At 56.2% G+C, this 22,314-nt stretch overlaps 1 long non-coding RNA gene across 1 annotated transcript in view; it reads left to right on the forward strand.

Moving 5' to 3' along the window:
* LOC146759860 (uncharacterized) overlaps positions 1-22,314 on the forward strand; it is a 130,714-nt gene that overhangs the window by 67,897 nt on the left and 40,503 nt on the right. The gene's annotated exons all lie outside the window — the stretch shown is intronic.

Here is a 22,314-nt window from a genome sequence, read left to right on the forward strand (position 1 = left end):
TGTGGGGCTGATGTGGGTCAGATCTATGGGGCAGGAGATGCTGTGGCTGATGTGGGTCAGTTCTATGGGGCAGGAGATGCTGTGGGTCAGATCTATGGGGAAGAGCTGCTGTTGGTCTGATCAATGGGGCTGGAGCAGCTGTGGGTCAGATGTGGGTCAGATCTATGGGGCAGGAGCTGCTCTGGCTGATGTGGGTCAGTTCTATGGGGCAGGAGATGCTGTGAGTCAGATGTATGAGGCAGGAGCTGCTGTGGGGCAGATGGGGGTCAGATCTATGGGGCAGGAGATGCTGTGGAGCAGATGTGGGTCAGATCTATGGGGCAGGAGCTGCTGAGGGGCTGATGTGGGTCAGATCTATAGGGCAGGAGCTGCAGTGGGGCTGATGTGGGTCAGATCTATGGGCTGGATCTCCTGTGGGTTGATGTGGGTCAAATCAATTGGGCAGAGCTGCTCTGGGGCACATGTTGGTCTGATCTATGGAGCAGGAGCTGCTATGGGACAGATTTGAATCAGATCTATAGGGCAGGAGCTGCTGTGGTTCATATCTATGGAGCAGGAGCTGCTGTGGGGCACATGTGAGTTAGATCTATGGGGCAGGAGATGGTGTGGGGCAGATTTGGGTTAGATGTATGGGGCAGGAGCTGATGTGGGGCTGATGTTGGTCAGATCTATAGGGCAGGAGCTGCTGTGGGGCTGATGTGGGTCAGTTCTATGGGGCAGGAGCTGCTGTGGGGCTGATGTGGGTCAGATCTATGGGGCAGGAGCTGCAGTGGGGCTGATGTGGGTCAGATCTATGGGGCAGGATCTCCTGTGGGGCTGATGTGGGTCAAATCAATGAAGCAGAGCTGCTCTGGGGCACATGCGGGTCAGATCTATGGAGCAGGAGCTGCTGTGGGGCAGATTTGAATCAGATCTATGGGGCAGGAGCTGCTGTGGGTCAGATCTATGGGCAGGAGATGCTGTGGGGCACATGTGAGTTAGATCTATGGGGCAGGAGATGGTGTGGGGCTGATGTGGGTCAGATCTATGGGGCAGGAGCTGCTGTGGGGCTGATGTGGGTCAGATCTATGGGGCAGGAGATGCTGTGGGTCAGATCTATGGGGCAGGAGCTGCTGTGGGGAACATGTGGGTCAGGTCTATGGGGCAGGAGCAGCTGTGGGGCAGATTTGGGTCAGATCTATGGGGCAGGAGCTGCTGTGGGGAACATGTTGGACAGATCTATGGGGAAGAGCTGCTGTTGGTCTGATCAATGGGGCAGGAGCAGCAGTGGGGCAGATTTGGGTCATATCTATAAGGCAGAAGCGGCTGTGGGGCTGACGTGGGTCAGATCTTGTAGGCAGGAGCTGCTGTGGGGCAGATTTGGGTCAGATCTATGGGGCAGGAGCTGCTGTGGGGCTGATGTGGGTCAGATCTATGGGGCAGGAGCTGCTGTGGGGCAGATTTGGGTCAGATCTATGGGGCAGGAGCTGCTGTGGGGCTGATGTGGGTCAGATCTATATGGCAGGAGCTGCTGTGGGGAACATGTAGGTCAGACCTATGGGGCAGGAGCTGCAGAGGGGATGATGTAGGTCAGATCTATGGGGCAGGAGTTGCTGTGGGGCAGATGAGGGACATATCTATGGTGCAAAATCTGCTGTTGGACTGATGTGGGTCAGATCTATGATTTTGGAGCTGCTGTGGGGCACATGTGGGTCAGATCTATGGGGCAGGAGCTGCTGCGGGGCTGATTTGGGTCAGATCTATGGGTCAGCAGCTGCTGTGGGTCTGATGTGGGTCAGATCTATGGGGCAGGAGCTGCTGTGGGGCTGATGTGGGTCAGATCTATGGGGCAGGAGATGCTGTGGGTCAGATCTATGGGGCAGGAGCTGCTGTGGGGAACATGTGGGTCAGGTCTATGGGGCAGGAGCTGCTGTGGGGCAGATGTGGGTCAGATCTATGGGGCAGCAGCTGCTGTGGGTCTGATGTGGGTCAGATCTATGGAGCAGGAGATGCTGTGGGTCAGATCTATGGGGAAGAGCTGCTGTTGGTCTGATCAATGGGGCAGGAGCAGCTGTGGGTCTGATGTGGGTCAGATCTATGGGGCAGGAGCTGCTTTGGGGCTGATGTGGGTCAGATCTATGGGGCAGGAGATGCTGTGGGTCAGATCTATGGGGAAGAGCTGCTGTTGGTCTGATCAATGGGGCAGGAGCAGCAGTGGGGCAGATTTGGGTAAGATCTATAAGGCAGGAGCGGCTGTGGGGCTGATGTTGGTCAGATCTATGGTGCAGGAGCTGCTGTGGGGCAGATGTGGGTCAGATCTATGGGGCAGGAGCTGCTGTGGCTGATGTGGGTCAGTTCTATGGGGCAGGAGATGCTGTGGGTCAGATCTATGGGGAAGAGCTGCTGTTGGTCTGATCAAAGAGGCAGGAGCAGCTGTGGGTCTGATGTGGGTCAGATCTATGGGGCAGGAGCTGCTGTGGGGCTGATGTGGGTCAGATCTATGGGGCAGGAGATGCTGTGGGTCATATCTATGGGGCAGGAGATGCTGTGGAGCAGATGTGGGTCAGATCTATGGGGCAGGAGCTGCTGTGGGGCTGATGTGGGTCAGATCTATAGGGCAGGAGCTGCAGGGGGCTGATGTGGGTCAGATCTATGGGCAGGATCTCCTGTCGTTGATGTGGGTCAAATCAATGGGGCAGAGCTGCACTGGGCACACGTGGGTCTGATCTATGGAGCAGGAGCTGCTGTGGGACAGATTTGAATCAGATCTATAGGGCAGGAGCAGCTGTGGGTCAGATCTATGGAGTAGAAGCTGCTGTGGGGCACATGTGAGTTAGATCTATGGGGCAGGAGCTGATGTGGGGCAGATTTGGGTCAGATATAGGGGTCAGGAGCTGCTGTGTGGCTGATGAGGGTCAGATCTATGGGGCATGGGCTGCTGTGGGACAGATCTACGGGACTGGAGCTGCAGTGGAGCACATGTGGGTCAGATCTATGGGGTAGAAGCTGCTGTGGGGCTGATGGGGGTCATATCTATAAGGCAGGAGCTGCTGTGGGGCTGACGTGGGTCAGATCTATGAGGCAGGAGCTGCTGTGGGGCAGATTTGGGTCAGATCTATGGGGCAGGAGCTGCTGTGGAGCTGATGTGGGTCAGATCTATGGGGCAGGAGCAGCTGTGGGGCTGATGTGGGTCAGATCTATGGGGCAGGAGATGCTGTGGGTCAGATCTATGGGGCAGGAGCTGCTGTGGGGAACAAGTGGGTCAGGTCTATGGGGCAGGAGATGCTGTGGGTCAGATCTATGGGGCAGGAGCTGCTGTGGGGAACATGTGGGTCAGGTCTATGGGGCAGGAGCTGCTGTGGGGCAGATGTGGGTCAGATCTATGGGTCAGCAGCTGCTGTGGGTCTGATGTGGGTCAGATCTATGGGGAAGAGCTGCTGTTGGTCTGATCAATGGGGCAGGAGCAGCAGTGGGGCAGATTTGGGTAAGATCTATAAGGCAGGAGCGGCTGTGGGGCTGACGTGGGTCAGATCTATGGTGCAGGAGCTGCTGTGCGGCAGATTTGGGTCAGATCTATGGGGCAGGAGCTGCTGTGGGGCTGATGTGGGTCAGATATATGGGGCAGGAGCTGCTGTGGGGCAGATGTGGGTCAGATCTATGGGGCAGGAGATGCTGTGGGGAACATGTTGGTCAGATCTATGGGGAAGAGCTGCTGTTGGTCTGATCAATGGGGCAGGAGCAGCAGTGGGGCAGATTTGGGTAAGATCTATAAGGCAGGAGCGGCTGTGGGGCTGATGTGGGTCAGATCTATGAGGTAGTAGCTGCTGTGGGCACATGTGGGTCAGATCTATTGGTCGAAATCTGCTGTGGGGCGCAATTGAGGCAGATCTACGGGGCAGGAGCTGCTGTGTGGCAAATGTGGGTCAGATCTATGGGGCAGGAGCTGCTGTGGGTCAGATCTATGGGGCAGGAGTTGCTGTGGGTCAGATCTATGGGGCAGGAACAGATGTGGGCCTGATGTTGGTCAGATTTATGGAGCAGGAGCTGCTGTGTTGCAGATGTGGGTCAGATCTATGGTGCAGGAGCTGCTGTGGGGCAGATGTAGGGCATATCTATGGGGCAGGAGCTGCTGTGAGGCTGATGGGTGTTAGATCTATGGGGAGTAGCTGCTGTGGTGCAGATGTGGGTCAGAGCTATGGGGCAGGAGCTGCTGTGGGGCAGAAGTGGGTAAGATCTATGGGGTAGGAGATGGTGTGTGGCAGATGTGGGTCAGATCTATGGTGTAGGAGCTGCTGTGGGGCTGATGTGGGTCAGATCTTTGGGGCAGGAGCTGCTGTGGTTAAGATCTATTTGGCAGGATCAGCTGTGGGGCAGATTTGGGTCAGATCTATGGGGCAGGAGAAGCAGTGGGGTAGATGTGGTCAGATCTATGGGTCAGGAGCTGCAGTGGAGATTATGTAGGTCAGATCTATGGGGCAGGAGCTGCTGTGGGGCTGCTGTGGGTCAGATCAATGGGGCTGAAGCTGCTGTGGGTCATATCTATTGGGCAGCAGCTGCTTTACATATGATGTGTGTCAGATCTATGGGGCAGGAGCTGCTGTGGGGCTGATACGGGTTAGATCTATGGGGCAGGAGCTGCAGTGGGGCTGATGGGGGTCAGATCTATGGGGCAGGAGCTACTGTGGGGCTGATGTGGGTCAAATCAATGGGGCAGAGCTGCTCTTGGGAACATGTGGGTCAGATCTATGGAGCAGGAGCTGCTGTGGGGCAGATTTGAATCAGATCTATGGGGCAGGAGATGGTGTGGGGCAGATTTGGGTCAGATGTATGGGTCAGGAGCTGCTGTGTGGCTGATGTGGGTCAGATCTATGGGGCATGGGCTGCTGTGGGTCAGATCTACGGGACTGGAGCTGCAGTGGAGCACATGTGGGTCAGATCTATGGGGTAGAAGCTGCTGTGGGGCTGATGGGGGTCATATCTATAAGGCAGGAGCTGCTGTGGGGCTGACTTGGGTCAGATGTATGGGGCAGGAGCTGCTGTGCGACAGATGTGGGTCAGATCTATGGGGCAGGAGCTGCTGTGCGGCTGATGTGGTTCAGATCTATGGGGCCGGAGCTGCTGTGGGGCATATGTGGGTCAGATCTATATGGCAGGAGCTGCTGTGGGGCACATGTGGGTCAGACCTATGGGGCAGGAGCTGCAGAGGGGATGATGTAGGTCAGATCTATGGGGCAGGAGTTGCTGTGGGGCAGATGAGGGAAATATCTATGGTGCAAAATCTGATGTTGGACTGATGTGGGTCAGATCTATGATTTTGGAGCAGCTGTGGGGCACATGTGGGTCAGATCAATGGGCCAGGAGCTGCTGCGGGGCTGATTTGGGTCAGATCTATGGGGCAGGAGCTGCTGTGGGGCATATGTGGGTCTGATCTATGGGGCAGGAGCTGCTGTGGGGCAGATGTGGGTCAGATCTATGGGGCAGGAGCAGCTGTGGGGCACATGTGAGTTAGATCTATGGGGCAGGAGATGGTGTGGGGCAGATTTGGGTCAGATCTATATGGCAGGAGCTGCTATGGGGCACATGTGGCTCAGACCTATGGGGCAGGAGCTGCAGAGGGGATGATGTAGGTCAGATCTATGGGGCAGGAGTTGCTGTGGGGCAGATGAGGGAAATATCTATGGTGAAAAATCTGCTGTTGGACTGATGTGGGTCAGATCTATGATTTTGGAGCAGCTGTGGGGCACATGTGGGTCAGATCAATGGGCCAGGAGCTGCTGCGGGGCTGATTTGGGTCAGATCTATGGGGCAGGAGCTGCTGTGGGGCATATGTGGGTCAGATCTATGGGGCAGGAGCTGCTGTGGGGCAGATGTGGGTCAGATCTATGGGGCAGGAGCTGCTGTGGGGCACATGTGGGTTAGATCTATGGGGCAGGAGATGGTGTGGGGCAGATTTGGGTCAGATCTATGGGGCAGGAGCTGCTGTGGGGCTGATACGGTTAAGATCTATAGAGCGGTAGATGCTATGGGGCTGATGTGGGTCAGATCTATGGGGCAGAATCTCCTGTGGGGCTGATTTGGGTCAAATCAATGGGGCAGAGCTGCTCTGGGGTACATGTGGTTCAGATCTATGGAGCAGGAGCTGCTGTGGGGCAGATTTGAATCAGATCTATAGGGCAGGAGCTGCTGTGGGTCAGATCTATGGGCAGGAGCTGCTGTGGGGCACATGTGAGTTAGATCTATGGGGCAGGAGATGGTGTGGGGCAGATTTGGGTCAGATGTATGGGGCAGGAGCTGATGTGGGGCTGATGTTGGTAAGATCTATAGGGCAGGAGCTGCAGTGGGGCTGATGTGGGTCAGATCTATGGGGCAGGATCTCCTGTGGGGCTGATGTGGGTCAAATCAATGGGGCAGAGCTGCTCTGGGGCACATGCGGGTCAGATCTATGGAGCAGGAGCTGCTGTGGGGCATATTTGAATCAGATCTATGGGGCAGGAGCTGCTGTGGGTCAGATCTATGGGCAGGAGATGCTGTGGGGCACATGTGAGTTAGATCTATGGGGCAGGAGATGGTGTGGGGCAGATTTGGGTCAGATGTATGGGTCAGGAGCTGCTGTGTGGCTGATGTTGGTCAGATCTATGGGGCATGGGCTGCTGTGGGTCAGATCTACTGGACTGGAGCTGCAGTGGAGCACATGTGGGTCAGATCTATGGGTCAGCAGCTGCTGTGGGGCTGACGTGGGTCTTATCTATAAGGCAGGAGCTGCTGTGGGGCTGATTTGGGTCAGATCTATGGGGCAGGAGCTGCTGTGGGGCTGATGTGGGTTAGATCTATGGGGCAGGAGCTGCTGTGGGGCACATGTGGGTCAGATCTATATGGCAGGAGCTGCAGAGGGGATGATGTAGGTCAGATCTATGGGGCAGGAGTTGCTGTGGGGCAGATGAGGGACATATCTATGGTGCAAAATCTGCTGTTGGACTGATGTGGGTCAGATCTATGAGTTTGGAGCTGCTGTGGGGCACATGTGGGTCAGATCAATGGGCCAGGATCTGCTGCGGGGCTGATTTGGGTCAGATCTATGGGTCAGCAGCTGCTTGGGTCTGATGTGGGTCAGATCTATGGGGCAGGAGCTGCTGTGGGGCTGCTGTGGGTCAGATCTATGGGGCAGGAGCTGCTGTGGGTCAGATCTATGGGGCAGGAGCTGCTGCGGGGAACATGTGGGTCAGGTCTATGGAGCAGGAGCTGCTGTGGGGCAGATGTGGGTCAGATCTATGGGGCAGGAGCTGCTGTGGCTGATGTGGGTCAGTTCTATGGGGCAGGAGATGCTGTGGCTGATGTGGGTCAGTTCTATGGGGTAGGAGATGCTGTGGGTCAGATCTATGGGGAAGAGCTTCTGTTGGTCTGATCAATGGGGCAGGAGCAGCTGTGGGTCTGATGTGGGTCAGATCTATGGTGCAGGAGATGCTGTGGGGCTGATGTGGGTCAGATCTATGGGGCAGGAGATGCTGTGGGTCAGATCTATGGGGAAGAGCTGCTGTTGGTCTGATCAATGGGGCAGGAGCAGCAGTGGGGCAGATTTGGGTAAGATCTATAAGGCAGGAGCGGCTGTGGGGCTAATGTGGGTCAGATCAATGGTGCAGGAGCTGCTGTGGGGCAGATGTGGGTCAGATCTATGGGGCAGGAGCTGCTGTGGCTGATGTGGGTCAGTTCTATGGGGCAGGAGATGCTGTGGGTCAGATCTATGGGGAAGAGCTGCTGTTGGTCTGATCAATGGGGCAGGAGCAGCTGTGGGTCTGATGTGGGTCAGATCTATGGGGCAGGAGCTGCTGTGGGGCTGATGTGGGTCAGATCTATGGGGCAGGAGATGCTGTGGGTGAGATCTATGGGGAAGAGCTGCTGTTGGTCTGATCAATGGGGCAGGAGCAGCAGTGGGGCAGATTTGGGTAAGATCTATAAGGCAGGAGCGGCTGTGGGGCTAATGTGGGTCAGATCTATGGTGCAGGAGCTGCTGTGGGGCAGATGTGGGTCAGATCTATGGGGCAGGAGCTTCTGTGGCTGATGTGGGTCAGTTCTATGGGGCAGGAGATGCTGTGAGTCAGATGTATGAGGCAGGAGCTGCTGTGGGGCTGATGTGGGTCAGATCTATGGGCAGGATCTCCTGTGGGTTGATGTGGGTCAAATCAATGGGGCAGAGCTGCTCTGGGGCACATGTGGGTCTGATCTATGGAGCAGGAGCTGCTGTGGGACAGATTTGAATCAGATCTATAGGGCAGGAGCTGCTGTGGATCAGATCTATGGAGCAGGAGCTGCTGTGGGGCACATGTGAGTTAGATATATGGGGCAGGAGATGGTGTGGGGCAGATTTGGGTCAGATGTATGGGGCAGGAGCTGATGTGGGGCTGATGTTGGTAAGATCTATAGGGCAGGAGCTGCAGTGGAGCTGATGTGGGTCAGATATTTGGGGCAGGATCTCCTGTGGGGCTGATGTGGGTCAAATCAATGGGGCAGAGCTGCTCTGGGGCACATGCGGGTCAGATCTATGGTGCAGTAGCTGCTGTGGGGCAGATGTGGGTCAGATCTATGGGGCAGGAGCTGCTTTGGCTGATGTGGGTCAGTTCTATGGGGCAGGAGATGCTGTGAGTCAGATGTATGAGGCAGGAGCTGCTGTGGGGCAGATGGGGGTCAGATCTATGGGGCAGGAGATGCTGTGGGGCTGATGTGGGTCAGATCTATGGGGCAGGAGCTGCTGTGGGGCTGATGTGGGTCAGATCTATGGGGCAGGAGCTGCTGTGGGTCAGATCTATGGGGCAGGAGCTGCTGTGGGGAACATATGGGTCAGGTCTATGGGGCAGGAGCTGCTGTGGGGCAGATGTGGGTCAGATCTATGGGGCAGGAGCTGCTGTGGGGAACATGTTGGTCAGATCTATGGGGAAGAGCTGCTGTTGGTCTGATCAATGGGGCAGGAGCAGCAGTGGGGCAGATTTGGGTAAGATCTATAAGGCAGGAGCGGCTGTGGGGCTGATGTGGGTCAGATCTATGAGGTAGTAGCTGCTGTGGGCACATGTGGGTCAGATCTATTGGGCGAAAGCTGCTGTGGGGCGCAATTGAGGCAGATCTACGGGGCAGGAGCTGCTGTGTGGCAAATGTGGGTCAGATCTATGGGGCAGGAGCTGCTGTGGGTCAGATCTATGGGGCAGGAACAGATGTGGGCCTGATGTTGGTCAGATTTATGGAGCAGGAGCTGCTGTGTTGCAGATGTGGGTCAGATCTATGGTGCAGGAGCTGCTGTGGGGCAGATGTAGGGCATATCTATGAGGCAGGAGCTGCTGTGAGGCTGATGGGTGTTAGATCTATAGGGAAGAGCTGCTGTGGTGCAGATGTGGGTCAGAGCTATGGGGCAGGAGCTGCTGTGGGGCAGAAGTGGGTAAGATCTATGGGGTAGGAGATGGTGTGTGGCAGATGTGGGTCAGATCTACGCTGTAGGAGCTGCTGTGGGGCTGATGGGGGTCAGATCTATGGGGCAGGAGCTGCTGTGGTTAAGATCTACTTGGCAAAATCTGCTGTGGGGCAGATTTGGGTCAGATCTATGGGGCAGGAGCAGCAGTGGGGTAGATGTGGTCAGATCTATGGGTCAGGAGCTGCAGTGGAGATGATGTAGGTCAGATCTATGGGGCAGGAGCTGCTGTTGGTCTGATCAATGGGGCAGGAGCAGCAGTGGGGCAGATTTGGGTAAGATCTATAAGGCAGGAGCGGCTGTGGGGCTGATGTGGGTCAGATCTATGGTGCAGTAGCTGCTGTGCGGCAGATGTGGGTCAGATCTATGGGCCAGGAGCTGCTGTGGCTGATGTGGGTCCGTTCTATGGGGCAGGAGATGCTGTGAGTCAGATGTATGAGGCAGGAGCTGCTGTGGGGCAGATGGGGGTCAGATCTATGGCCAGGAGATGCTGTGGAGCCGATGTGGGTCAGATGTATGGGGCAGGAGCTGATGTGGGGCTGATGTTGGTCAAATCTATAGGGCAGGAGCTGCAGTGGGGCTGATGTGGGTCAGATCTATGGGGCAGGATCTCCTGTGGGGCTGATGTGGGTCAAATCAATGGGGCAGAGCTGCTCTGGGGCACATGTGGGTCAGATCTATGGAGCAGGAGCTGCTGTGGGGCAGATTTGAATCAGATCTATGGGGCAGGAGCTGCTGTGGGTCAGATCTATGGGCAGGAGCTGCTGTGGTGCACATGTGAGTTAGATCTATGGGGCAGGAGATGGTGTGGGGCAGATTTGGGTCAGATGTAAGGGGCAGGAGCTGATGTGGGGCTGATGTTGGTCAGATCTATAGGGCAGGAGCTGCAGTGGGGCTGATGTGGGTCAGATCTATGGGGCAGGATCTCCTGTGGGGCTGATGTGGGTCAAATCAATGGGGCAGAGCTGCTCTGGGGCACATGCGGGTCAGATCTATGGAGCAGGAGCTGCTGTGGGGCAGATTTGAATCAGATCTATGGGGCAGGAGCTGCTGTGGGTCAGATCTATGGGCAGGAGCTGCTGTGGGGAACATGTGAGTTAGATCAATGGGGCAGGAGATGGTGTGGGGCAGATTTCGGTCAGATGTATGGGTCAGGAGCTGCTGCGGGGCTGATTTGGGTCAGATCTATGGGGCATGGGCTGCTGTGGGTCAGATCTATGGGACTGGAGCTGCAGTGGAGCACATGTGGGTCAGATCTATGGGGTAGAAGCTGCTGTGGGGCTGATGGGGGTCATATCTATAAGGCAGGAGCTGCTGTGGGGCTGACGTGGGTCAGATCTATGAGGCAGGAGTTGCTGTGGGGCAGATTTGGGTCAGATCTATGGGGCAGGAGCTGCTGTGGGGCTGATGTGGGTCAGATCTATGGGGCAGGAGCTGCAGTGGGGCTGATGTGGGTCATATCTATGGGGCAGGAGATGCTGTGGGTCAGTTCTATGGGGCAGGAGCTGCTATGGGGCTGATGTGGGTCAGATCTATGGGGCAGGAGATGCTGTGGGTCAGATCTATGGGGGCTGATGTGGGTCTGATCAATGGGGCAGGAGCAGCAGTGGGGCAGATTTGGGTAAGATCTATAAGGCAGGAGCGGCTGTGGGGCTGATGTGGGTCAGATCTATGGTGCAGGAGATGCTGTGGGGCAGATGTGGGTCAGATCTATGGGGCAGGAGCTGCTGTGGCTGATGTGGTTCAGTTCTATGGGGCAGGAGATGCTGTGAGTCAGATGTATGAGGCAGGAGCTGCTGTGGGGCAGATGGGGGTCAGATCTATGGGGCAGGAGATGCTGTGGAGCAGATGTGGGTCAGATCTATGGGGCAGGAGCTGCTGTGGGGCTGATGTGGGTCAGATCTATAGGGCAGGAGCTGCACGGGGCTGATGTGGGTCAGATCTATGGGCAGGATCTCCTGTGGGTTGATGTGGGTCAAATCAATGAGGCAGAGCTGCTCTGGGGCACATGTGGGTCTGATCTATGGAGCAGGAGCTGCTGTGGGACAGATTTGAATCAGATCTATAGGGCAGGAGCTGCTGTGGGTCAGATCTATGGAGCAGGAGCTGCTGTGGTGCAGATGTGGGTCAGAGCTATGGGGCAGGAGCTTCTGTGGGGTTGATGTGGGTCAGATCTATGGGTCAGGAGCTGCTGTGGGGCAGATGTCGGTCAGATCTATGGGGCAGGATCTCCTGGGGGCTGATGTGGGTCAGATCTGTGGGGTAAAATCTGCTGTGGGGCAGATGTGGTTCAGATCTATGGGGCAGGAGCTTCTGTGGGGTTGATGTGGGTCAGATCTATGGGTCAGGAGCTGCTGTGGGGCAGATGTGGGTCAGTTCTATGGGGCAAGAGCCGCTGTGGTGCAGATGTGGGTCAGATCTATGGGGCAAGATCTCCTGGGGGCTGATGTGGGTCAGATCTGTGGGGTAAAATCTGCTGTGGGGCAGATGTGGTTCAGATCTATGGGGCAGGAGCTTCTGTGGGGTTGATGTGGGTCAGATCTATAGGGCAGGAGCTGCTGTGGGGCAGATGTGGGTCAGATCTATAGGGCAGGAGCTGCTGTGGGTCAGATCTATGGAGCAGGAGCTGCTGTGGGGTTGATGTGGGTCAGATCTATGGGTCAGGAGCTGATGTGGGGCTGATGTTGGTCAGATCTATAGGGCAGGAGCTGCAGTGGGGCTGATGTGGGTCAGTTCTATGGGGCAGGATCTCCTGTGGGGCTGATGTGGGTCAAATCAATGAGGCAGAGCTGCTCTGGGGCACATGTGGGTCAGATCTATGGAGCAGGAGCTGCTGTGGGGCAGATTTGAATCAGATCTATGGGGCAGGAGCTGCTGTGGGTCAGATCTATGGGCAGGAGATGCTGTGGGGCACATGTGAGTTAGATCTATGGGGCAGGAGATGGTGTGGGGCTGATGTGGGTCAGATCTATGGGGCAGGAGATGCTGTGGGTCAGATATATGGGGCAGGAGCTGCTGTGGGGAACATGTGGGTCAGGTCTATGGGGCAGGAGCAGCTGTGGGGCAGATGTGGGTCAGATCTATGGGGCAGGAGCTGCTGTGGGGAACATGTTGGTCAGATCTATGGGGAAGAGCTGCTGTTGGTCTGATCAATGGGGCAGGAGCTGCAGTGGGGCAGATTTGGGTAAGATCTATAAGGCAGGAGCGGCTGTGGGGCTGATGTGGGTCAGATCTTGTAGGCAGGAGCTGCTGTGGGGCAGATTTGGGTCAGATCTATGGGGCAGGAGCTGCTGTGGGGCTGATGTGGGTCAGATCTATGGGGTAGGAGATGCTGTGGGTCAGAGCTATGGGGCAGGAGCTGCTGTGGGGAACATATGGGTCAGGTCTATGGGGCAGGAGCTGCTGTGGGGCAGATGTGGGTCAGATCTATGGGGCAGGAGCTGCTGTGGGGAACATGTTGGTCAGATCTATGGGGAAGAGCTGCTGTTGGTCTGATAAATGGGGCAGGAGCAGCCGTGGGGCAGATTTGGGTAAGATCTATAAGGCAGGAGCGGCTGTGGGGCTGATGTGGGTCAGATCTATGAGGTAGTAGCTGCTGTGGGCACATGTGGGTCAGATCTATTGGGCGAAAGCTGCTGTGGGGCTGATGTGGGTCAGATCTATGGGGCAGGAGCTGCTGTGTGGCAAATGTGGGTCAGATCTATGGGGCAGGAGCTGCTGTGGGTCAGATCTATGGGGCAGGAACAGATGTGGGCCTGATGTTGGTCAGATTTATGCAGCTGGAGCTGCTGTGTTGCAGATGTGGGTCAGATCTATGGTGCAGGAGTTGCTGTGGGGCAGATGTAGGGCATACCTATGGGGCAGGAGCTGCTGTGAGGCTGATGGGTGTTAGATCTATGGGGAGGAGCTGCTGTGGTGCAGATGTGGGTCAGAGCTATGGGGCAGGAGCTGCTGTGGGGCAGAAGTGGGTAAGATCTATGGGGTAGGAGATGGTGTGTGGCAGATGTGGGTCAGATCTATGGTGTAGGAGCTGCTGTGGGGCTGATGGGGGTCAGATCTATGGGGCAGGAGCTGCTGTGGTTAAGATCTACTTGGCAGGATCTGCTGTGGGGCAGATTTGGGTCAGATCTATGGGGCAGGAGCAGCAGTGGGGTAGATGTGGTCAGATCTATGGGTCAGGAGCTGCTGTGTGGAGATGATGTAGGTCAGATCTATGGGGCAGGAGCTGCTGTTGGTCTGATCAATGGGGCAGGAGCAGCAGTGGGGCAGATTTGGGTAAGATCTATAAGGCAGGAGCGGCTGTGGGGCTAATGTGGGTCAGATCAATGGTGCAGGAGCTGCTGTGGGGCAGATGTGGGTCAGATCTATGGGGCAGGAGCTGCTGTGGCTGATGTGGGTCAGTTCTATGGGGCAGGAGATGCTGTGGGTCAGATCTATGGGGAAGAGCTGCTGTTGGTCTGATCAATGGGGCAGGAGCAGCTGTGGGTCTGATGTGGGTCAGATCTATGGGGCAGGAGCTGCTGTGGGGCTGATGTGGGTCAGATCTATGGGGCAGGAGATGCTGTGGGTGAGATCTATGGGGAAGAGCTGCTGTTGGTCTGATCAATGCGGCAGGAGCAGCAGTGGGGCAGATTTGGGTAAGATCTATAAGGCAGGAGCGGCTGTGGGGCTAATGTGGGTCAGATCTATGGTGCAGGAGCTGCTGTGGGGCAGATGTGGGTCAGATCTATGGGGCAGGAGCTGCTGTGGCTGATGTGGTTCAGTTCTATGGGGCAGGAGATGCTGTGAGTCAGATGTATGAGGCAGGAGCTGCTGTGGGGCAGATGGGGGTCAGATCTATGGGGCAGGAGATGCTGTGGAGCAGATGTGGGTCAGATCTATGGGGCAGGAGCTGCAGTGGGGCTGATGTGGGTCAGATCTATAGGGCAGGATCTCCTGTGGGTTGATGTGGGTCAAATCAATGAGGCAGAGCTGCTCTGGGGCACATGTGGGTCTGATCTATGGAGCAGGAGCTGCTGTGGGACAGATTTGAATCAGATCTATAGGGCAGGAGCTGCTGTGGGTCAGATCTATGGAGCAGGAGCTGCTGTGGTGCAGATGTGGGTCAGAGCTATGGGGCAGGAGCTTCTGTGGGGTTGATGTGGGTCAGATCTATGGGTCAGGAGCTGCTGTGGGGCAGATGTGGGTCAGATCTATGGGGCAGGATCTCCTGGGGGCTGATGTGGGTCAGATCTGTGGGGTAAAATCTGCTGTGGGGCAGATGTGGTTCAGATCTATGGGGCAGGAGCTTCTGTGGGGTTGATGTGGGTCAGATCTATGGGTCAGGAGCTGCTGTGGGGCAGATGTGGGTCAGTTCTATGGGGCAAGAGCCGCTGTGGTGCAGATGTGGGTCAGATCTATGGGGCAAGATCTCCTGGGGGCTGATGTGGGTCAGATCTGTGGGGTAAAATCTGCTGTGGGGCAGATGTGGTTCAGATCTATGGGGCAGGAGCTTCTGTGGGGTTGATGTGGGTCAGATCTATAGGGCAGGAGCTGCTGTGGGGCAGATGTGGGTCAGATCTATAGGGCAGGAGCTGCTGTGGGTCAGATCTATGGAGCAGGAGCTGCTGTGGGGTTGATGTGGGTCAGATCTATGGGTCAGGAGCTGATGTGGGGCTGATGTTGGTCAGATCTATAGGGCAGGAGCTGCAGTGGGGCTGATGTGGGTCAGTTCTATGGGGCAGGATCTCCTGTGGGGCTGATGTGGGTCAAATCAATGGGGCAGAGCTGCTCTGGGGCACATGTGGGTCAGATCTATGGAGCAGGAGCTGCTGTGGGGCAGATTTGAATCAGATCTATGGGGCAGGAGCTGCTGTGGGTCAGATCTATGGGCAGGAGATGCTGTGGGGCACATGTGAGTTAGATCTATGGGGCAGGAGATGGTGTGGGGCTGATGTGGGTCAGATCTATGGTGCAGGAGATGCTGTGGGTCAGATCTATGGGGCAGGAGCTGCTGTGGGGAACATGTGGGTCAGGTCTATGGGGCAGGAGCAGCTGTGGGGCAGATGTGGGTCAAATCTATGGGGCAGGAGCTGCTGTGGGGAACATGTTGGTCAGATCTATGGGGAAGAGCTGCTGTTGGTCTGATCAATGGGGCAGGAGCTGCAGTGGGGCAGATTTGGGTAAGATCTATAAGGCAGGAGCGGCTGTGGGGCTGACGTGGGTCAGATCTTGTAGGCAGGAGCTGCTGCGGGGCAGATTTGGGTCAGATCTATGGGGCAGGAGCTGCTGTGGGGCTGATGTGGGTCAGATCTATGGGGTAGGAGATGCTGTGGGTCAGAGCTATGGGGCAGGAGCTGCTGTGGGGAACATATGGGTCAGGTCTATGGGGCAGGAGCTGCTGTGGGGCAGATGTGGGTCAGATCTATGGGGCAGGAGCTGCTGTGGGGAACATGTTGGTCAGATCTATGGGGAAGAGCTGCTGTTGGTCTGATAAATGGGGCAGGAGCAGCCGTGGGGCAGATTTGGGTAAGATCTATAAGGCAGGAGCGGCTGTGGGGCTGATGTGGGTCAGATCTATGAGGTAGTAGCTGCTGTGGGCACATGTGGGTCAGATCTATTGGGCGAAAGCTGCTGTGGGGCTGATGTGGGTCAGATCTATGGGGCAGGAGCTGCTGTGTGGCAAATGTGGGTCAGATCTATGGGGCAGGAGCTGCTGTGGGTCAGATCTATGGGGCAGGAACAGATGTGGGCCTGATGTTGGTCAGATTTATGCAGCTGGAGCTGCTGTGTTGCAGATGTGGGTCAGATCTATGGTGCAGGAGTTGCTGTGGGGCAGATGTAGGGCATACCTATGGGGCAGGAGCTGCTGTGAGGCTGATGGGTGTTAGATCTATGGGGAGGAGCTGCTGTGGTGCAGATGTGGGTCAGAGCTATGGGGCAGGAGCTGCTGTGGGGCAGAAGTGGGTAAGATCTATGGGGTAGGAGATGGTGTGTGGCAGATGTGGGTCAGATCTATGGTGTAGGAGCTGCTGTGGGGCTGATGGGGGTCAGATCTATGGGGCAGGAGCTGCTGTGGTTAAGATCTACTTGGCAGGATCTGCTGTGGGGCAGATTTGGGTCAGATCTATGGGGCAGGAGCAGCAGTGGGGTAGATGTGGTCAGATCTATGGGTCAGGAGCTGCTGTGTGGAGATGATGTAGGTCAGATCTATGGGGCAGGAGCTGCTGTTGGTCTGATCAATGGGGCAGGAGCAGCAGTGGGGCAGATTTGGGTAAGATCTATAAGGCAGGAGCGGCTGTGGGGCTAATGTGGGTCAGATCAATGGTGCAGGAGCTGCTGTGGGGCAGATGTGGGTCAGATCTATGGGGCAGGAGCTGCTGTGGCTGATGTGGGTCAGTTCTATGGGGCAGGAGATGCTGTGGGTCAGATCTATGGGGAAGAGCTGCTGTTGGTCTGATCAATGGGGCAGGAGCAGCTGTGGGTCTGATGTGGGTCAGATCTATGGGGCAGGAGCTGCTGTGGGGCTGATGTGGGTCAGATCTATGGGGCAGGAGATGCTGTGGGTGAGATCTATGGGGAAGAGCTGCTGTTGGTCTGATCAATGCGGCAGGAGCAGCAGTGGGGCAGATTTGGGTAAGATCTATAAGGCAGGAGCGGCTGTGGGGCTAATGTGGGTCAGATCTATGGGGCAGGAGCTTCTGTGGCTGATGTGGGTCAGTTCTATGGGGCAGGAGATGCTGTGAGTCAGATGTATGAGGCAGGAGCTGCTGTGGGGCTGATGTGGGTCAGATCTATGGGCAGGATCTCCTGTGGGTTGATGTGGGTCAAATCAATGGGGCAGAGCTGCTCTGGGGCACATGTGGGTCTGATCTATGGAGCAGGAGCTGCTGTGGGACAGATTTGAATCAGATCTATAGGGCAGGAGCTGCTGTGGATCAGATCTATGGAGCAGGAGCTGCTGTGGGGCACATGTGAGTTAGATCTATGGGGCAGGAGATGGTGTGGGGCAGATTTGGGTCAGATGTATTGGGCAGGAGCTGATGTGGGGCTGATGTTGGTCAGATCTATAGGGCAGGAGCTGCAGTGGAGCTGATGTGGGTCAGATATTTGGGGCAGGATCTCCTGTGGGGCTGATGTGGGTCAAATCAATGGGGCAGAGCTGCTCTGGGGCACATGCGGGTCAGATCTATGGTGCAGTAGCTGCTGTGGGGCAGATGTGGGTCAGATCTATGGGGCAGGAGCTGCTGTGGCTGATCTGGGTCAGTTCTATGGGGCAGGAGATGCTGTGAGTCAGATGTATGAGGCAGGAGCTGCTGTGGGGCAGATGGGGGTCAGATCTATGGGGCAGGAGATGCTGTGGGGCTGATGTGGGTCAGATCTATAGGGCAGGAGCTGCAGGGGGCTGATGTGGGTCAGATCTATGGGCAGGATCTCCTGTGGGTTGATGTGGGTCAAATCAATGGGGCAGAGCTGCTCTGGGGCACATGTGGGTCTGATCTATGGAGCAGGAGCTGCTGTGGGGCAGATTTGAATCAGATCTATAGGGCAGGAGCTGCTGTGGGTCAGATCTATGGAGCAGGAGCTGCTGTGGGGCACATGTGAGTTAGATCTATGGGGCAGGAGATGGTGTGGGGCAGATTTGGGTCAGATGTATGGGGCAGGAGCTGATGTGGGGCTGATGTTAGTCAGATCTATAGGGCAGGAGCTGCAGTGGGGCTGATGTGGGTCAGATCTATGGGGCAGGATCTCCTGTGGGGCTGATGTGGGTCAAATCAATGGTGCAGAGCTGCTCTGGGGCACATGCAGGTCAGATCTATGGAGCAGGAGCTGCTGTGGGGCAGATTTGAATCAGATCTATGGGGCAGGAGCTGCTGTGGGTCAGATCTATGGGCAGGCGTTGCTGAGGGGCACATGTGAGTTAGATCTATGGGGCAGGAGATGGTGTGGGGCAGATTTGGGTCAGATGTATGAGTCAGGAGCTGCTGTGTGGCTGATGAGGGTCAGATCTATGGGGCATGGGCTGCTGTGTATCAGATCTACGGGACTGGAGCTGCAGTGGAGCACATGTGGGTCAGATCTATGGGGTAGAAGCTGCTGTGGGGCTGATGGGGGTCATATCTATAAGGCAGGAGCTGCAGTGGGGCTGACGTGGGTCAGATCTATGAGGCAGGAGCTGCTGTGGGGCAGATTTGGGTCAGATCTATGGGGCAGGAGCTGCTGTGGGGCTGATGTGGGTCAGATCTATGGGGCAGGAGCTGCTGTGGGGATGATGTGGGTCAGATCTATGGGGCAGGAGCTGCTGTGGGGCAGATGTGGGTCAGATCTATGGGGCAGGAGCTGCTGTGGGGAACATGTTGGTCAGATCTATGGTGAAGAGCTGCTGTTGGTCTGATCAATGGGGCAGGAGCAGCAGTGGGGCAGATTTGGGTAAGATCTATAAGGCAGGAGCGGCTGTGGGGCTGATGTGGGTCAGATGTATGAGGTAGTAGCTGCTGTGGGCTCATGTGGGTCAGATCTATTGGGCGAAAGCTGCTGTGGGGCGCAATTGAGGCAGATCTACGGGGCAGGAGCTGCTGTGGGTCAGATCTATGGGGCAGGAACAGATGTGGGCCTGATGTTGGTCAGATTTATTGAGCTGGAGCTGCTGTGTTGCAGATGTGGGTCAGATCTATGGTGCAGGAGCTGCTGTGGGGCAGATGTAGGGCATATCTATGGGGCAGGAGCTGCTGTGAGGCTGATGGGTGTTAGATCTATGGGGCAGGAGCTGCTGTGGGGCAGAAGTGGGTAAGATCTATGGGGTAGGAGTAGGTGTGTGGCAGATGTGGGTCAGATCTATGGTGTAGGAGCTGCTGTGGGGCTGATGTGGGTCAGATCTATGGGGCTGAAGCTGCTGTGGGTCATATCTATTGGGCAGCAGCTGCTTTACATATGATGTGTGTCAGATCTATGGGGCATGAGCTGCTGTGGGGCTGATATGGGTTAGATCTATGGGGCAGGAGCTGCAGTGGGGCTGATGGGGGTCAGATCTATGGGGCAGGAGCTACTGTGGGGCACATGTGAGTTAGATCAATGGGGCAGAGCTGCTCTTGGGTACATGTGGGTCAGATCTATGGAGCAGGAGCTGCTGTGGGGCAGATTTGAATCAGATCTATATGGCATGAGCTGCTGTGGGTCAGATCTATGGGCAGTAGCTGCTGTGGGGCACATGTGAGTTAGATCTATGGGGCAGGAGATGGTGTGGGGCAGATTTGGGTCAGATGTATGGGTCAGGAGCTGCTGTGTGGATGATGTTGGTCAGATCTATGGGGCATGGGCTGCTGTGGGTCAGATCTACGGGACTGGAGCTGCAGTGGAGCACATGTGGGTCAGATCTATGGGGTAGAAGCTGCTGTGGGGCTGATGGGGGTCATATCTATAAGGCAGGAGCTGCTGTGGGGCTGACTTGGGTCAGATCTATGAGGCAGGAGCTGCTGTGGGGCTGACTTGGGTCAGATGTATGGGGCAGGAGCTGCTGTGCGACAGATGTGGGTCAGATCTATGGGGCTGGAGCTGCTGTGGGGCATATGTGGGTCAGATCTATGGGGCAGGAGCTGCTGTGGGGCTGATGTGGGTTAGATCTATGGGGCAGGAGCTGTTGTGGGGCTGATGGGGGTCAGATCTATGGGTCAGGAGCTGCTGTGTGGCTGATGTTGGTCGGATCTATGGGGCAGTAGCTGCTGTGCGACTGATGTGGGTCAGATCTATGGGGCAGGAGCTGCTGTGCGGCTGATGTGGTTCAGATCTATGGGGCAGGAACTGCTGTGGGGCATATGTGGGTCAGATCTATATGGCAGGAGCTGCTGTGGGGCACATGTGGGTCAGACCTATGGGGCAGGAGCTGCAGAGAGGATGATGTAGGTCAGATCTATGGGGCAGGAGTTGCTGTGGGGCAGATGAGGGACATATCTATGGTGCAAAATCTGATGTTGGACTGATGTGGGTCAGATGTATGATTTTGGAGCAGCTGTGGGGCACATGTGGGTCAGATCAATGGGCCAGGAGCTGCTGCGGGGCTGATTTGGGTCAGATCTATGGGTCAGCAGCTGTTGTGGGTCTGATGTGGGTCAGATCTATGGGGCAGGAGCTGCTGTGGGGCAGATGTGGGTCAGATCTATGGGGCAGGAGCTGCTGTGGGGCTGATACGGTTAAGATCTATGGAGCGGGAAATGCTATGGGGCTGATGAGGGTCAGATCTATGGGGCAGGAGCTGCAGTGGGGCTGATGTGGGTCAAATCAATGGGGCAGAGCTGCTCTGGGGTACATGTGGGTCAGATCTATGGAGCAGGAGCTGCTGTGGGGCAGATTTGAATCAGATCTATAGGGCAGGAGCTGCTGTGGGTCAGATCTATGGGCAGGAGCTGCTGTGGGGCACATGTGAGTTAGATCTATGGGGCAGGAGCTGCTGTGGGGCTGATGTGGGTCAGATCTATATGGCAGGAGCTGCTGTGGGGCACATGTAGGTCAGACCTATGGGGCAGGAGCTGCAGAGGGGATGATGTAGGTCAGATCTATGGGGCAGGAGTTGCTGTGGGGCAGATGAGGGACATATCTATGGTGCAAAATCTGCTGTTGGACTGATGTGGGTCAGATCTATGATTTTGTAGCTGCTGTGGGGCACATGTGGGTCAGATCTATGGGGCAGGAGCTGCTGCGGGGCTTATTTGGGTCAGATCTATGGGTCAGCAGCTGCTGTGGGTCTGCTGTGGGTCAGATCTATGGGGCAGGAGATGCTGTGGAGCAGATGTGGGTCAGATCTATGGGGCAGGAGCTGCTGTGGGGCTGATGTGGGTCAGATCTATAGGGCAGGAGCTGCAGGGGGCTGATGTGGGTCAGATCTATGGGCAGGATCTCCTGTGGGTTGATGTGGGTCAAATCAATGGGGCAGAGCTGCTCTGGGTCACATGTGGGTCTGATCTATGGAGCAGGAGCTGCTGTAGGACAGATTTGAATCAGATCTATAGGGCAGGAGCTGCTGTGGGTCAGATCTATGGAGCAGGAGCTGCTGTGGGGCACATGTGAGTTAGATCTATGTGGCAGGAGATGGTGTGGGGCAGATTTGGGTCAGATGTATGGGTCAGGAGCTGCTGTGTGGCTGATGTGGGTCAGATCTATGGGGCATGGGCTGCTGTGGGTCAGATCTACGGGACTGGAGCTGCAGTGGAGCACATGTGGGTCAGATCTATGGGGTAGAAGCTGCTGTTGGGCTGATAGGGGTCATATCTATAAGGCAGGAGCTGCTGTGGGTCTGACGTGGGTCAGATCTATGAGGCAGGAACTGCTGTGGGGAACATGTGGGTCAGGTCTATGGGGCAGGAGCTACTGTGGGGCAGATGTGGGTCAGATGTATGGGGCAGGAGCTGCTGTGGGGAACATGTTGGTCAGATCTATGGGGAAGAGCTGCTGTTGGTCTGATCAATGGGGCAGGAGCAGCAGTGGGGCAGATTTGGGTAAGATCTATAAGGCAGGAGCGGCTGTGGGGCTGACGTGGGTCAGATCTATGAGGCAGGAGCTGCTGTGGGGCAGATTTGGGTCAGATCTGTGGGGCAGGAGCTGCTGTGGGACTGATGTGGGTCAGATCTATGGGGCAGGAGCTGCTGTGGTTAAGATCTATTTGGCAGGATCTGCTGTGGGGCAGATTTGGGTCAGATCTATGGGGCAGGAACAGCAGTGGGGTAGATGTGGTCAGATCTATGGGTCAGGAGCTGCAGTGGAGATGATGTAGGTCAGATCAATGGGGCAGGAGCTGCTGTGGGGCTGCTGTGGGTCAGATCAATGGGGCTGAAGCTGCTGTGGGTCATATCTATTGGGCAGCAGCTGCTTTACATATGATGTGTGTCAGATCTATGGGGCAGGAGCTGCTGTGG

This window comes from Coturnix japonica, chromosome 9 (assembly GCF_054131305.1).
Source record: "Coturnix japonica strain WE chromosome 9, WE-NBRP24, whole genome shotgun sequence".
Classification (NCBI taxonomy): domain Eukaryota; kingdom Metazoa; phylum Chordata; class Aves; order Galliformes; family Phasianidae; genus Coturnix; species Coturnix japonica.